The sequence below is a fragment of the Coturnix japonica genome, chromosome 8 (assembly GCF_001577835.2).
Source record: "Coturnix japonica isolate 7356 chromosome 8, Coturnix japonica 2.1, whole genome shotgun sequence".
Lineage (NCBI taxonomy): Eukaryota > Metazoa > Chordata > Aves > Galliformes > Phasianidae > Coturnix > Coturnix japonica.
In genome coordinates this window covers 11,772,076-11,788,516 of record NC_029523.1, presented here as the reverse complement: position 1 = coordinate 11,788,516, position 16,441 = coordinate 11,772,076, and the positions used below count along the sequence as shown (strand labels likewise).

Below are 16,441 nucleotides of genomic sequence, written 5' to 3'. Positions count from 1 at the left end.
TTGCTGTTGCAATCAACCCTACAGGGGCTGCGCTGGGAGCCGAGGAGGGGGGTAGGAGGGCGACGACACTTGTGTAGCGTGCGTAGGGCTGCACCAGTACCGCAGGTAATTAAGTGACTCCAAACACCCCTCCTGCCTTCAGAACAGAAGGGCGCCCACCGACCTTGCTATAAACGCCTCCACGTTTAGGTTAGAGCGAGCCAGCCCCAACGGGAAGAAAAAAGCCCACCAAACAGCAGCAGCCGTGTCAGCAGCCCGCCCCGCTCACAGCCCCGGCCAGACCCAGCGTGCACGGCAGCCCCTCCCTGCGCCCCCCCACGCGGCAGCAGCGCGGCCTCGGAGAACCGAACCCGGCGCCGAGCACCGCGCGCTCATCGCCACCGCTCTCCCTCCGTCCCACCCCCCGACGAAAGCCCTTCGCGGAACCCTCGGACCTTACCGGAATCGCTACCGGAGAGCAACGGCGGCGGAGCGCAGGCGGCAGCCGGCCGGCCGCAGGCCCTGCACACCGCCTCGCGCCCATGCAGCAGCGCTCTTCTCGCAGCGCGGCCCCGCCGCCGCCGCCGCCGCCGCCCCCTCACGCCCGCACGACGCCGTTGGCCGCCCGAGCACGGCGGGGCGGGGACGGAGCGCAGCCCGCCCGGGGGCGGGTCCCGCGGACCCCTCGGTGCGAGAGCGCCCGGCGCGGCCCCCGCCTGGATGCGTGTGACGGCGCACGGGAGGGCTGGCAGCGACACAGCCAGAAGCGGAACCGGTCCAGGCTGCTGGCGGCAGTTCGGCTCCCCGTCCGCAGAGGCGAGGACTACAGAGCACGGAAAAAACCTCCCGCTACATAAAATGTAACTCCAGAAACCGTGTAAGCGGTTATAAATTCTTCAAGTCCTCCGAGGAAAACAAAGAAAGCAATGCCCTGAGCTTCAGAAAGATGCTGGAGATTCAGGTAATCGATTCAGCTGATGTCAAAATCAGGGCAAACAGTTGTAAACTAATTTAATGTGCAAGTGGGGGGAGTGCAAGGCAAACAGTGCAGTCAGCAACCGCATCATCAGGACAAGTAGTAAAGGCTTGTTGTGGAAAAGGTGTTGAAATACTGATAAGTGTACAATGGCAATAAAAAAAGGCAAACGAGAAATTCCACCTACACTTATCAATACGTAGACCACAAAGCAATGGGTACCATTTGGTCTCCAACCCTTTTTTAGAGAAGAAAGCACACAGCTACAGCAAACTGCTGCAGAAACTCTTTTCTAAAAGCCTTCTCTCTTTCTAAAAGCCTTTACTTTGCCATATCTCTACCATTCCAGGCACGTTTTAGAAAATGCAAGGAAGAATAAGCACTGCTGACCACAGTACATACCCAGCTTGGCTCTCCTGCTGTTAGCAGGCAGGTTCTGTTCTCTGCTATTCTTTGCATCAGTGTTTTCTCCCTCATCTTGCTCAACCTGTGTCTATACTAAAATTCATCAGTTCTTTTGGTGAATCATTTACTTGGGGGGGACGGGGTGAGGAAATCAGCCCCAGAGGTGAAACTTCAAGTGACAAAGCTAGAAATCCTAGGGCTAAACACTCCTATGCACACTGCAGGCACATGATCTGAAGCATACAAACATTTTATGCTGTGGGAAGCCAAGCCTCAAACATCCTTTGTAAAAATGATTTGAGCCCCCATCCGCACATTGTATGAATGTTAAGTGAAGCTTTGGATTTTCTTCAAAGTAATTGTCCTTTTGATTTCAGTTATTCAGAGCTTTTTTCCTCCCCATTCAGTACAGCTGCCAAACTGAATGTAGAATTCCCCACATTCCTCTGGAATCAAGACGCAGAACAGCTCCAGTCACGTCCCGGACTGCGCAGCGCTGATTTACCTCCTAAGCTGCCTTAGAAAGTGCTGCATGATGGAAACGTGGAAGTAACAGACACACCTTCAAGAAGATACAGCTTCATAAAAGGCCGGGACTGTGCCATGGCTTGCAGCTTTTGCTGCACTGGAAGGAGGACTGAAGTGTGAGTCCATCATCTTTTGTCACTTTAAAGAGCCAAGACTCTTTTTAGCCAAAGTCTACAGCATATAATCAAAGCTTCAGGAGACCAACAGAAGTTGAGCACGTGCACAGCTGCTCAAAGTCTCCTTTTTCTGTTTTTCATCCAACTATCATAGTTTGCTTGGACAAAAACAACAAACTGTTATTAGGCAGAGAGCAAAGAGCAAAGCAACAGAGAGAGTACAGCATCTCAGCAGAGTTCTCCAAGAAGAGGCACAAAAATTAAACTTACTTTCATCAAAAGTGCTGAATTTTCCTCTGAGGAGGCACTGAAATCAGACTCATTAGGAGAATGTTTTAATATTTTTTTCCCCTGCTGGAGCATACATACACAGTGAAATAATAACCACACCATACCTCTTTTAAGAGAAATCAGTATATGGAGTAAACTTCAAATGCCTGCTTCTCCCTTTTCAATGTTCAATTGCACTTCACTCATAAAAAGCTCTTTTGAAACCCAAGGGAAAGGTCTGACTGATGGAAGCTACTCTATATTGCAGCCTCCAATTGTTGTTAAGAGGAGAAACCCTTCCAGGTAGCACCATTAAAGTAACTAGAACTGGCAAAGATATATTTGCTGAAAAATCAGTTTCAAAATACCAGCTCTTTGCTTCTACTTATCAGCTGAGGAGACATGTGTTCTAAGCCAGCTGGATGACACCAATTAGTATGTAAAGCAGTATGAGCAATAACAGTTCCCTGCAGAGCCAGACACTTGTTATTGTTAACTGGACACACCAGCAAGGGTGCAGCAGCTGAAAGGGACCCACATCACTGAAAGTAAGATTGAACAGGTTGCTTACAGGGAGAGGCTGGTAGAGGATTCCACGTTCTGTTTACATTCCAGTGAGCAGAATTCTGCTCTGAAGAAGAATTTCCATCAACCATTTCTTTCCAACAACCATTTCTTACTCTCAGGCTCCTGCAAAAGGCCACATTATTTGTGTAACAGAAATCAGGTCAGGACTCAGCTACTGTTAAAGGAAATAATGTGACATTTTTGGTAAATAACTCGTCTATAGCTGCATTGCATAATTTAACAGCCAAAGAAGAGTCTGTACAAAGTCATCCTACCTGACACTGAGGAAACTCAGAAAACTGCTCCCTTGCTACTACATCTACTGCAGGCTTTTATTTTTTTCACAAGATCCCCACTTTAACTGAAGCAAACACCACCCATTGCGAGTCTATGAGATACCCATATCCATCTGCACTTCCTAGAACAAAGCCTATTACAGCCTGAGCACAAAATGCCCTCAGGGAACTGATGTGGGTGAAACTGAGGCACTGCTGAACACTGGGCAGCCCACAGAACTGACGCAGCCCATAGGGACAGCACCTTCCTCCCCTCAGGCCCAAGCCTCTGCACAGACCCCAGAATCTTTCAGGAGAGCAAGGGAAGCAAAAGGCACAGCTTTAGCAAGTTTTCAATAAAACACACGTTACTTGTTTAACAGCTTGTTACAATTCATCTCCAAGATGATCCCTGTGTACTTCTTAACACGGTGAAGGAGGCTTAAGTCTTTTTTATAGCTTACCATTTCATCATCTCACCCTTGCTAACAGCCCTCTTCTCCACTGAGCTCCTTTCCATAGTTGTTACCTTTTCCTCTCAGGTGATGTAGTTGACATACACGCTGGGTTTAACACAGAGCCATTACTCTCAGCTCTGCCCTTCTACTGCTTCCATCTCAAACCCAATACCCAAGTCATTAGTTTTGTTTTTTTAACTATATCAGCAGGACCAACCAAAAACCCTTTCCCCCAGTCTTCCCTCTCTTTACACAACATCCTGCTCTCTTCAGGTTGAGATATATGCTGTCATAAACTACTCCTCTAAGCTTATGCAAGGCTGGAAGTGTGAGGTGAGAGAAGTGCCAGACACAGGACAGCTCAATGCACTCATCCTCCAGGAAAAGGACTGCTGCTGGTGCAGGCAGCACCCCATTTCCTAAGCTTTAACAAGCAGTTTCTTAAAAAACTTCCACCTTAACTACCAGTTGTCCAGAGTGGCAGTGGGTGGTAAGGAATGAGAGGAAAGGCTGCACAAAGGAAACAACTTCCAGAACCTTCCTGGCTTGCTAAACACACTATTAACCAACCCTAATTAGAGCCCAGACACCTGCTGCTTTCAGAGCCAGCAGGCCCACAGCTCATCATAGGCCCCGCCTGCTGCATGGGCACCGGATGGATTTAAGGCAGAGGAAGCTTTCCAGCTAAGGGCTGGGAGAAGAGCAAGATGTTTCTGCAGGGAGTGGAGGACTGGCTGGGGCCTGTTTGGCAGTGGTACTGGCCTGATGTGCCCTGGGTATTAAGGACTGTTGTTTGCTGTGGTAGTAAAATGAGCTACTTGGGTCACAGCAAAGTATCTGCTGGCCTTAAATTTTATATTTGGAGTCTGCAATAGATGACAAATACAGGACACCCCAGTGCCCTTGGGCTGTGCTGCAACATGCTGCAGTCACCGAAACCACTGAGCAGTGTTGCTCCAACAGCAAACAAAACTTCTTTACATGCTCATGATGACTCTTAGTAGCTTAAGTGTTTGATAAATAAGATGGAGAAACAAACAAACAGATGTATGTTTATCTAGAGACTTTTTTGATGCCCATCCTCTATGGTTTCATAAATACTGCTAGATAAAAAGGGGAGTTGCGAACAACGCTCTGGGACATGGCTTGAAGAAAATATTCAGAGGTAAACTAAGAATAAATCTCTGTAAGACAGAATGGTTTACTTCACCTTGGGAGAGCAGGTAAGGTCCTTAAAAATAATTAAATGCACTACATGTGATTAAGTGGTTGCTGCTTCTCGCTCTGTGTTTTTAACTCTTCCTTCTCCCACCTCTGATTTTTTGGTATAGTTGTTCTAGTCCTGACAAAATGACCCAGCTTAAAGTAACACATTATGCTTAGGAGTCTAGTAGACTTCTTTTTTTAACCAAGAAAGGAAATGTGGCTTGCATCAACATTGGTAAATTTAAGTGTAACAGTTTGTGATGGGGTTGGGAACTACAGCCTCCCAGCTTGAGGTGAAGCTGGAATATCTTCTCTTTAGTAGCCTACTGTTTTCTGGGTTATTCTTGCAGGCTTTTTTGCCATCCATATGCAGTTATCCTGCCAGGGTTCATATCTTCATGTTAGAGCATAGACAAGCATAAGAAACTCTAAAGATAACACAGTTGATATCTCTGCCGCTGTAGAGTTTGTGCAGGAAGGAATTTTCATATTCAGCATTTATGCCAATATATATTTTAGATACAGGGATGTATGTTTTGTGGTTTGTTTTTATTTCTGCCTAATTCAGGAGGAGAGGAAAAAAGCTAAACCAAAATTATTCCTAGCTTGCAATTAGATGCGCACAAATTGCTATATTTAGTGCACTCACAAGATACAACGTTCTTAGTATGTTTATAGGAATCTTGTTTAACAAGTGGAATTAAAGAGTAAAGTCTGTGGCTGTTAGTGTGGAGCATTGACCCAGTGGTGGTGAGCTTGTAGCACAGTGACTGTGCCAACGTAATTCTGTTGGAACTAGGCAAGGATACAACTCTTAAGTTGGCAGCAGGGCAGGTGATGGACCATGCTCTGTTGTGCATGAGTAAAGACCAGCATCTCATACTTCTTAATTCATTTTTATAACTAGAAATATGCCACTGATTAGTATTTTAATAAGGAACTCATTCAGCAGTTTTCATCCTGAACTTTGTAGAGTGAATATCTCAGTCAAATCCTTTCTAATGTCATCTTACCAAATCTAGTCACAGGGTTTGCTTTGTGATGTAGTAGTTTTATTCATTTGCATTAGTTTATGTCTTTAAATGTCATCCTACTTTCACTGAACAATGGTGAGTACACATGCTGGAGGGTATGACATTGTTTAATGTAGTTGCTGGAGTAATCATGTGTTCATAGGTTTTGAAAGCACAATGCTGTTGCCACTCTCTTTTGGTGAGGTGAATTCAGATTAGTGTTCTGAGGCACTCTTGTTCCTTGACTTCCTTCTGTTCTTTCAAAGTACCGAATCTTCACTCCAGTGACATAATTATGAACAGAGGGGATGAAACCATGTGACATGCAGTCAAGAGACATTGAGACATCATCTCCAAGTGAACAGATCTGTCATAAATTTGAGTAGAAAATATGTGGGTCTGGGCCCTTCACAAGCAAGTTACTAAATACCTTTTAAACTCTTAAAAATTAGTGAATGCCATTCAGTTGTTGAAAGAGTAGTGGATGCCTGGTTCCAACAGGCAGTTCCTGAGTAGACCTCAGCCAGGAACCTCCCTGCAACCTAGGTGTGGCCCTTAAAATTCTCAAGGGTATTTTCTACTGACCTTAATGGCTCATTTCTCAGGGCACAGGTTGTTCAGCTGCTGTTTAATGAGGCTCCTAAATCTTGCTGAGCACAATACAGGTAGTGTAAGTACTAGCACAGGGTTCCCTGCAGCCATGGGCTGTGATGCTGTGTTGTAGCCCATCACTCTTGCACTGGATTTGGCCCAGAAGTCACTGATCCAAGACCAACAGTGGTTTGGCTGTTGTGTTTTGCTTCCTGTTGTTGTGTTTAATAGTAAGAATAAGCCTGATTAGCTGACAGACAGCAGATGCTATTGTAATATCAAATTTGAATATCAGATGTGAACGTGCTCTACCCTCGGTTTAAATGACATATGCTATTTATCATTAAACATTTTCTTGAGGTGTGGAAAACTGGCTGCCCTCTCTTTGAGAAACCACTTACTGAACAATATGCATAAAATCAGGCCCATTATTTTACGCTTATGAGAAAATGTCTCTATTTAATACAGCAGTACATTTTGAAATACAGTATTGTTCACAAAAAAAATTAAATAAGGTAGTAGAACTGATATACTTTCATCACTCCGAATTCTATTTAAACACAAAGATGGTTATTGGTTATGGGTCAACCAATGAAATCCATAAAGCTCTATTACTTTTGCTTGAATATATGGCATAAGATTACAGATTACAACCCACTACACTGGAGACCACAGCATTTTAGCACTTTTATTCTCACAGAAGCCATAACTGGTTTGCACTTATTGAATAGATATTAAAAAAGGAGCTTGGTTTTAGTAATGAGATCTGAATTATACATAGATCACTATAAAAACAAACTGTGATACAAAATAAAAAATAACCAAACTTCTAGCTTATGTCCAAGTTATTAACAACTCATTTGTACCTCAGTGTGATGGAATTGTGCTTGATAACAAGAAGAAAGACAAGTCTGCCTTAAGTTTGTAATTCTAGTAAACAGGGGCTGCTTATGCCCCTGAGCTATAGCAGAATGCACTCTAGAGACCCCATGTCCTTCTACTGAGTTAACCTGTTTTGGTAGGATCACATGGAGGGAATTCACCATGAGTACCACAGCTTTCCCCATGTCTCATAAAGGTGGTCCCTATGTATGATGCAGTGTGTGTAAGCATGTTTACCATGTGTTTGGCCTAGGAGACAAGGGCAGCTGTTGAACATAAAGGTTAGGTGACAAGTTCTGTCAGTCCCTTCACAAGGAGACCATAACCAACTGGAGAAACAACAACTAGCCTCTCAAAAATGAATGCATTTATTTAGGAACTGAGAGGAAATGCTTGATTAGAAGTCATCATTTTAAAATGAGAAACCTATTTCCATGGAGAATACATTGAATATCTCTTGGAAGACATAAGAGAACTCTAGGGGCAGAGATGATGCTGGAGTTTGTGCTGTTTTCTAATTATGATCCGGTATTCTAGGACCACAGCAGCTCCTTCTGTGTCTGCAGATGGTTCTTGTGCTTTGGTATGTGCTGCTGGTAGCTGCCCTGGGAGCAAAATTTGGAGTAGGCACAAGTCTATGAGGAAAAAATTCTGTTTTCTTAGAACCAGAGGTCTGTACTGAGGGAGGCCACAAACCCAGGTTGCTTCCTTCCTCGCCACCCCAGTACTGTCTTTTGTGGAGTGGTTTTGGAGACCATACTCCTCAAATAACCACCAATTCAAGATTTATCCAGGTAGCAGCATATCAAAGCAATGTTGGCCATCCTCTCTTGCACAGCAAATGACTCCAGTGCCAATGGAGCATTTGCCATTCAATTTCAGTAACTCCTTCGAACCAGTAAAAATGTCTGAGGCAGGTTTGACTGCCAGTTGTTACTGGCTTTGAAGTCTGCTGGCAGGTAAAAGCTGTATGTTGGTGACCTATAAAAACATCAAATGGTATTTCAGGGAATACTGCTGCAAGAGTTGGAAGCCAGAAATCCAAGAGGAAATCCTCAAAGATGATATGAATAAACTGAGAAGGAGAAGATGCATGGAAAATCAATAACATCAATCAAGGTCAGACAAACAAAAAAATGCCCCGACTAGAATAGAAGTTGTAAAGGAGATAGAAACAACAAATATGCGCTGTTTTATTTCCTCATGTGTACACGTACTGTGTAAGCTACAGCTATTTTGTCTTTGGGATAAATACATCAGTAAATCCAGAATATAAATAAATACAGTTAATTTTTCAAAAGGAGGCCAATGATATCAGTATCTTTTTGCTCGTGTATAAATGTAGTACGCTACAACTTTCTTAATAATCTGGTTTATAACAGTGTTAGAAAATATCTACTAGTAAAAGGCATCATTATTATAGATCAGATTCTTCGTGAAACTTGACAGAATCCAAGTGTGTAAACTACAAGTCTTGGTATAGGAAACTTACTGAGATGTGGATTAATCTCACTAGTAAGTCTCTTTATCATTTCTGAAGCCTTATCTCTCAAGTAAGGAATTCTCAGCAATAGAAGTGTAACATGAGAAAATAAAGTTATCTAGAAGGAACTTTGGAATGGAAGATAATAGGAACACAGGAATGACTAGGCTGGGTAAGATCAAGAACTTAGTAAGACCAGTATTTTGCATCTCATAATGCCCAAGAACAAATGCTTAAGGAAGGTAATAAGGACTGGGCAAGGAATATCTGCCATTTTCCCTGAGCTCTGAGCCGTTTGCAGCTAAGAAATGTCTACAGCCAGGCATTATTTCTGCATATTTAGTAACTCTCATGGAATCCTTCTGTGGACTTGTGCAGCCATCTGCTGAAATCTTGTGAACTTCTAGGAACACCAAAATCTTAGCAGGGAGCTTCACAGCTTAAAAAGTGTTTTGTTTATTTTGGGGGTGAATGGGTGGGGGAGGAAGGGCTTTGTTTTTGTTTTGATATTCAAGGATCACAGCTTTATACTGAAATGTAGCCTGGGTTTCTGAATCTGGCTCCTGCTGCAAAACCTGATCTGTGAGTGCAAGCTCTGCCAGAACAAACTGCAGGAATGGGGCCTCCAGCATTGCCAGTGTGCAGTGAGTGAAACTAATCAGTAAGGAGAAGAAATTAACAGCAGTGTAAGACCCCGCACATCAAAATAACAAATGGGGGACATTTTCAGAATGCAATATAGGACATTCTGAGTGCTGTGTGGCTTAGTACGGTGCCACAGGGCTTTAGTTAACATTCCATTGGTGTTTTTTTTTTTCTTTTGTGAAGCTCTGTTTTCAATTTTCAGAGCGTAGCAGTGTTACCAAATATGGGATAATCTGCTGCTGCTCTGGACATGTATCACTGTTTCTGCACTGGAGATGAAAACCAGAAATCAATTCTTCCTTTGCCTGGTGGGAAGTACTGATTCCCTGTAGCTTCTGTAGTAGAGACACAGAAGCTTATAGGCAGGTGTTATGTGAAATCAGAACTTTCCTGGTGTGTGCTCATAGAATTTAAACACAAAATGATTGGATACAGCATACAGAGTTGGAAAGGGTTAAGCTGTTCAGATTGTCTGCTTTAGGTGGAACAGATTTTTTTTTTTTTTCCTTGAAGAGGAAAATAAACAATTCACTTATCCCTAGGGTGGTAGCAAGCCCTAACAGGGGAAAGCAGGACACATTCCTTCCTTCATTTACAACTAGTCAGTCACTGAATTGCTCCCAACACATTCCAGATCTGGTAGGATAGCTTAAATGTTTTCACCTGCGGGCCAGTGTCTGAATTCCTGACAGTTAATAGAACACCTAAGGAGCGAGGCACCGCAATTTCTTTCTGATGAAAGTGTGTTATGCACCCACTCCCATGGTTGTTAGCAATTTCATAGGTTCATTTGCACCTGAAGACTTGAGAGTTTCTAGGGTGGAACTGTGTGTATGAAAGCTCGAGCCTAGTGCTGTCATCAAACACAATCTCTCAGCAAAGACTTAGAACAGATCTATGAAAGGAGAATTGTTTATTGTAATAAGTTGTGGTTATGAGTGAAATTTTAATTGCTTCCTTTACAGTGAAAGATCTGTAGGGAGAAGGGAATGCTGCTGGTTTGCTTTCGCTGGTGATGAAACAGGAACGTTTCTGTAATGATTCCTGATCAGTTGTGCAGTGTTATCCTATAAAGCAGGTGACATTTTGCAAAGTTGTTTGGTCAGATTAAGACAAAATTATTTCTGTCCCAGAATATGATCACCTTGTGCTCTGGATTACAGTGCCGCTATTCTGCAGAATGTCAAGAGGGGCCCCACGGTCCAGATCTCAATGGAACACACATTAAAAGCATAACAGGAAGTTTACAACTTTTCCCAAACAAACAGCTAAATAATTAAACAAGGAAAATGAAACACTTGAGTATTCCAACTCAAAGCAATCTGATGCTGTTATGTACCTATTCCATTTGTACTATCACTTCTGAGGCATTCTATCAAATGCTTCAAAACACCATCCTGGTAAGCAGAGGTAAATGTCACTGTTGTTTCAGGTAAAGACTGAGGAATATCTCTGAAAGCAGCTGTTTCTAGAAACATTTTGATAGTTTTGATGAGGCATCAGGAAGCTCCTTATACCATGCTAGCACAGTAAACAGTATTAGTATTAGCAGCACAGAGGTGGTTCTTTATTCATAGAAATGAATATAAAGTAAGAGCAGAAGGTCTTTCAGGCTTGAAAATGGTGGTGAAGGTGACTCTGAATTAAGTAAAAATGTGCAAGACTGTAACTAGGATGATACTCAAAAGAGTGAGAATATTAGTAATATTATTTTTACTTATGTTTACTTTCCGATACGTCTTATTGAGTAGAATAATGGCTTAATACATGACTTTGTGAACATAATGAAATAATTGCATAATTGGGAGACAAGAACAGAGGGAAATTATGGGAGGAAAGAAGTTCTGACTATAGGAAGACACCTATATTATCCTGACATGCACCCAGGCGTTAATTCCAATTAGACTGAAAGCCTGCATAAATCAGAGCCTTGAGTTCCCATTGATAAAGAAATATTACTTCCCCAAAACTGCATCCTGTTTTCACATATTGTACATTTTGAGCAGTGTTCAGAGATTACAATTAATTAGTTCCTGTAATTAATTTCAAAATAAATCTGAGATGAGAAGGGTCTTAACCATGTGTAGGGCTGTTGCTGGAGTGAAATTAATGGTACCATTTTCATCAAACCTCTTAAGCTTAACATGTGTGATGGCCAACAAAAAAACAGCTGTCAGTAGCAGACACTTTAATTTTATGTTACTGTTAATGCTCTGAATAATTAACTATTTCAGTTACACAGACATTCTCAGGAGTGTTTTTTGGGGTGTATGTATATAAACAGTTCCAACATAGCACACAAATGGAATAGCAATCTCAGGTGATCTTTGGTCCCCTAACTACTGAAACTTTAATCAAAGCAAACCAACAGAGACTGAGATTGCTTTAACTACGATGAGAACAGGAGGAATATATTTCTTAAATGCATGATGGATAAACCAAAGGGAAAAATAAGCCACCTCTAATAAGTATGCAAGGCTTAGGAATAAAGATCAAATGAATACAGACTCAGAAGAATAACAAACGTGACTTTAGGATTGAAACAATCTGTCAAGATTAAAGCAAATTCCAATATTGCCTTCCATTAATTGTATAATATTTGTTTATTACTGCTTTTAGCATGGCCTCTCTCCAAAGCTGACACGACAAACAGCATTATGGCGCCATCGTGTGGCACACTCCGTGATTGCATTACTCTTAGCTGAGATTTCCACAGTGAGCGACCACAACCTTGTTCAGAGGCTCCTTTACAGCAAAAGTTTCACGTCTCTCTGGCTTTCACTGTGGCTACCCCTCCTGAGTTTCAGATTATCCATGTGAAGGTTCTTTGAAGGGGAGGGAACTTTCCCTACTGTTCTAAAATAGATTTAAATACACTGCTCAACCCCTGGTTAGTACAATTCATAGGAACAAGAATATGGAAATGGGATGTGTTTGAAGAAAAATGCCAATTGAGTGAGCTGCAAATCAGCTGGATCTGGTGGAGAAAATTGGAATATGAATCTTACTGCATTGATTCCATGGGAAATATTTCAAATGAGTGTGAAGTCAGGGTGGCATGAGACAGAACAGGGAATAGAGTATCTACCTGCAAAAAGGAGGGAGAGAACAGAAGTTCTTTGTGTCTGATGGGTCCTTAAATGTTGTGCCCAGTGAGTTAAGGGAATGTTGTAGCTGACGTGTGCAATAAGAATGGAGTGGTGTATAATCAGGTATAAAAGTAGCCAAGATTATATTGGACTTGCTTGGATTTTTTTCCCAAACATATCTGCATTTTCTAGGTGAAGGCAGTGTGACACATTCCCTAAGTGAACACTAATGATGCCCACTGTGTGATGCTCAGGAGGTTTTAAATCAAGCTTGTGAAGTTGATAATTTTTAAAAGGACTATAATATAGGCAAGGAACTGGTTAAAAGTGATAAGTTACTGAATGATTTTGGGAAGCTGAATCTGGGCTAGAAGAAAGCTATCAGACTTTAATGTAGTTATTAGTGACCCTGATGTAAATGTTATCAGTGTTCTGTTGACAAGAAAACTAGAAGGTATCATTAATGAAGGGGAGAGGTAGAATATTATGCTGGGTAAAAAACTTGGTTTATCTAAAGAAATGGAGGAATCAAAACAGGATAAAACTCTACACTATAAACTATAGCAACATGTCTCTGAAGAATAACAACAGAGAGCGTGCTGTCAGATGATAGTATTTGGAAGTAGCAAGACAGGCTGATCTAGTTGATACACGTAAAATGTGATAGAGATGTAAAATCTCAAGCTTTACTTACCTACCACCTGAAGCATTTTTCAGCAGAAATAGGAGATTAACACTGGTATGAATTAAAAATAGAATGTTCAGGAAGCCCAGATGCAGAAATGACTACTGAGGTTGCCAAAGGAAGAAAAAGGCTGAGATTAGATGTGATATCACCATTACACATAAATGGTAAACAACAAGGATGAAGATTTGCTTAAGCAAAAGGACTATGATGGTGAAAACCAAACAAAAACTGGCTGTTTGTAAATTAGTAGCAGAACTTAGGAGATTCTGACCTACAGGGGTAAGACAATACAACAAATATCCAGTTGGAACACAGGAACAAAAACTAGCTGTATTTTAGCCCTAGTTGATCAGAAAACCTCTGGGGAGAGACCCAGAACCACACACTGCATGCTCTCATGTGTAGAGCTGCTCTATGGAGTTCTGCAGAGTTCTCTGGTGGTTTCTCTTCAAGAAACACTGAGTGTTCTGTAAGCTGCCAGCCCAGCTTCACCTGTGGTGGGCCAAGTGTTGCCAATGACTAGTTGGACATGTTAATTCATTAGAGCTGCCAGGAAGATGCTGAGTGATACCTTCAAAGCTAAGAACGCAGTTAAGATATCTGTGCTGGAATGAATATACAGTGAAGAGTCACAACCATAGAATAATTGTTTTGCTGGCACAGGCTGGTTGAGAGTTTTGTGCTATTTCAAAGTGCTTGTTTGTGTTAATAATGCCTTGGGAAAGCAAACAAACAAAACCTATGAACAAATCAAACATGTGAAGGGCTAGTTTGGGTTCCCAGCCCAATAATTCACTCCTATATATACAATACAGTTCTTTTAGAGTTCTTTTCCAGAACTTTTATTTGGTTAATTAGTATCTGGGAGGAAAACCTGAGCTACTGTGTCTTGGCTGGGAGTTAGTCAAATTCTTCATTCTGTTGGAGAAGACTCTGTGGAATTAAAGTAAACTTCTGAGTGTCTGTACCTCCTATTCTCACACTAGTTTGACTTCTGTTTTCTATTTCTCTCGCAGTTTTTTGTGGTTTTTTTTTTTGCTGTTATATTTTAGCTCAGTGATGGAGTTCTGAAAGCAGCAAATTCCAGGAGCACAATGGCAATATCCCTGAACCATTAACACTAGGCCCTCTGTGGGATTGCTCTTGGCATTTAAAAGGAAGATGATGGATCCAGAACATTTGGAGATGAACCTTAAACTTAGTTTAGGTTATTTTCAAGAAGTTTGAAAGATAAGTTACTTTTATTGAACCAGTGAAGTATATATTTTATGTAACCACATCTGAATAAACTTGGTATCTATGGCATGCTGTAACTGGGAGGTCCCATTATCCATCTCTGGAACTTCTAGGAAATAATGGTTATGATTTTAAACTTAAATTGTAGGAATCTCCTTTCTTTTCTCTTTCCTCCTTCCTTTGACTTTTATTGTTGTTTTAACCCTTGCTCTTCTGAGGTTTTGATTACTTCATTTACTTTTGTTTGAAAAGCAGAAGTCACTGTGCACTGCTGCCCATGAAACCCTATTTTATTCACGCATTCAATCTTTTCCTCACACGTGTTGACTTCCCAGCAGCAAATGCATATGCAGTGGATGTGCTATGCTACAAAAGCCTTGTTTCTGTTGTTAACAGAAGCTTCAGGCTTTCCTTAATGTGAGAGGAAAAAATAAGATGCTTCTGAAGAAAAGGTCCACCAGTAACTGGAACAACTGCTTTAATGTGCAATGGCAAAGACAAAGCTGATGGAGAAACAGGTACTTCAGTGGTGTCTGAGGTAACCTCTGCAAACTGCCTACAAGGGCTGCTCAGTACTTATGTCCTGATCTGATGCTTGCTTCTAGCAATCTTATTCATTCTCTTCTTCTCAGAACCGTAGAGCTTTTTGGACTGAAAAGTATTTCAACAGCACAACTAGGACAACATAACACCTTCTCATTTATTCAGACTGTCACGTAAGTCAATCCTGATTTACATTTTCAGATGTTGAAAACCTAATACAGCTGAAGATTATGACACAGGTGTACTCAAAGAGCAAATGTATGGCACAAAAAAGTTTAGGAAAAGAACCAGGATAGAGTTGGTTTCTTTTGACTCAGTGAACATAGGCAATTATTAGAGGCTCGGTCCGTATCTAGTATTTGCTTATTTCTGCTGCCTGTTTGTGCTATTCCTGAGTTAGCAAGAGATCAACCAGGGTGTGAACATTCTGTGTGTTAACCAATACGTGATAACATGCAAACTTGCCCTTACATGTGGTAAAAACTCACTCTCATCTTACTTCAGATAAGAGGGCAGGTTGGCAGATGACATCTGACTTGTAGTGATGCAATTTGGATGATGATTTACTTAATAGTTAAACCATGTATTTTCTATTTATATATTCTGCATTAAGATGAAGTCTGTGGGTTCAGTCTTGCTGAGCTGGAGCAGAGAATCCTGCCCTACCCTATAAACTCTGCCCTAGCTGGCAGGCAGGAGAGGACGAGCTTTCAGCTGTGGCTGAGGGTGTAGCTCTACGTAGGAAGGAACAGAGAATTTTCTCACGTTGGTTAGACACATAACTTTGTGCCTTAAGGCTGAAGAGTAATACAATTTCTTTCTGCTGAAATAGGATAAAACTTCACTTTTTCTTTTTCTTTTTCTTTTTCTTTTTTTTTTTTTTTTTTTTTTTTTTTTAGAAAAGAGGATTAATTTATTTTGTTTACCAATAGAGAAAAAGTTTGGCTACGTATCTGTGCACACAATATTTATATACACACACGTGTGTATTTATGTGTTCACAGAAACTTCTGTTTTTTTAAGCACACAAAGCACCAGCCTATGAAGTATGAGGGCAACAATTCTCCAAATGTATTGCTCCAGGTGGGCAAAACATTTGGGCAGCTTTGCACATTTTTTTTCACTGATAAATTTAGTTTCAAGTTATAATTTTCTGGGAGCATAAGCTATGCTAGAAACCGTGTAAGCAGTATCTTCAGCTGCTGAACAAGTTAATGCATGTTTGACTGTAAGTGCTGTCTTGGGTGCTAGCAATCTAAATAACTTCTTATCTCTTGTTAAATACAGTATCACTAGCATCACAGAATTATTAGTAGTACCAATATGTAACATTAATAAACTTGTAATAAAGACATTACTAACATATCTTAGTAGCAATATATTAAATTTTAGTAAGTAGTAGTAATAGTAGTAATGGGTAGCAGTGAAGTCCTTTTACAAAGGACTTGCTCAAAGATACGATTTAGCAGAGGGTTGTTAGAGTTAGGGTAC

At 41.3% G+C, this 16,441-nt stretch overlaps 1 protein-coding gene and 1 long non-coding RNA gene across 2 annotated transcripts in view; one reads left to right on the top strand and one right to left on the bottom strand.

The window, feature by feature from the left end:
- ARHGAP29 (Rho GTPase activating protein 29) overlaps positions 1 to 572 on the bottom strand; it is a 46,706-nt gene extending 46,134 nt beyond the window's left edge. Inside the window, exon 1 of the mRNA XM_015870018.2 lies at positions 440 to 572. The gene's annotated coding sequence lies outside the window, so the exon portion shown is untranslated. The remainder of the gene's footprint in view (positions 1 to 439) is intronic.
- A 34-nt stretch (positions 573 to 606) lies between these two features.
- Positions 607 to 14,002, top strand: LOC107317397. The gene is made up of 3 exons (XR_001556866.2): positions 607 to 940; positions 1,768 to 4,797; positions 8,275 to 14,002. It is a non-coding gene; the product is annotated as an uncharacterized LOC107317397 (long non-coding RNA).
- Positions 14,003 to 16,441: the final 2,439 nt, after the last annotated feature.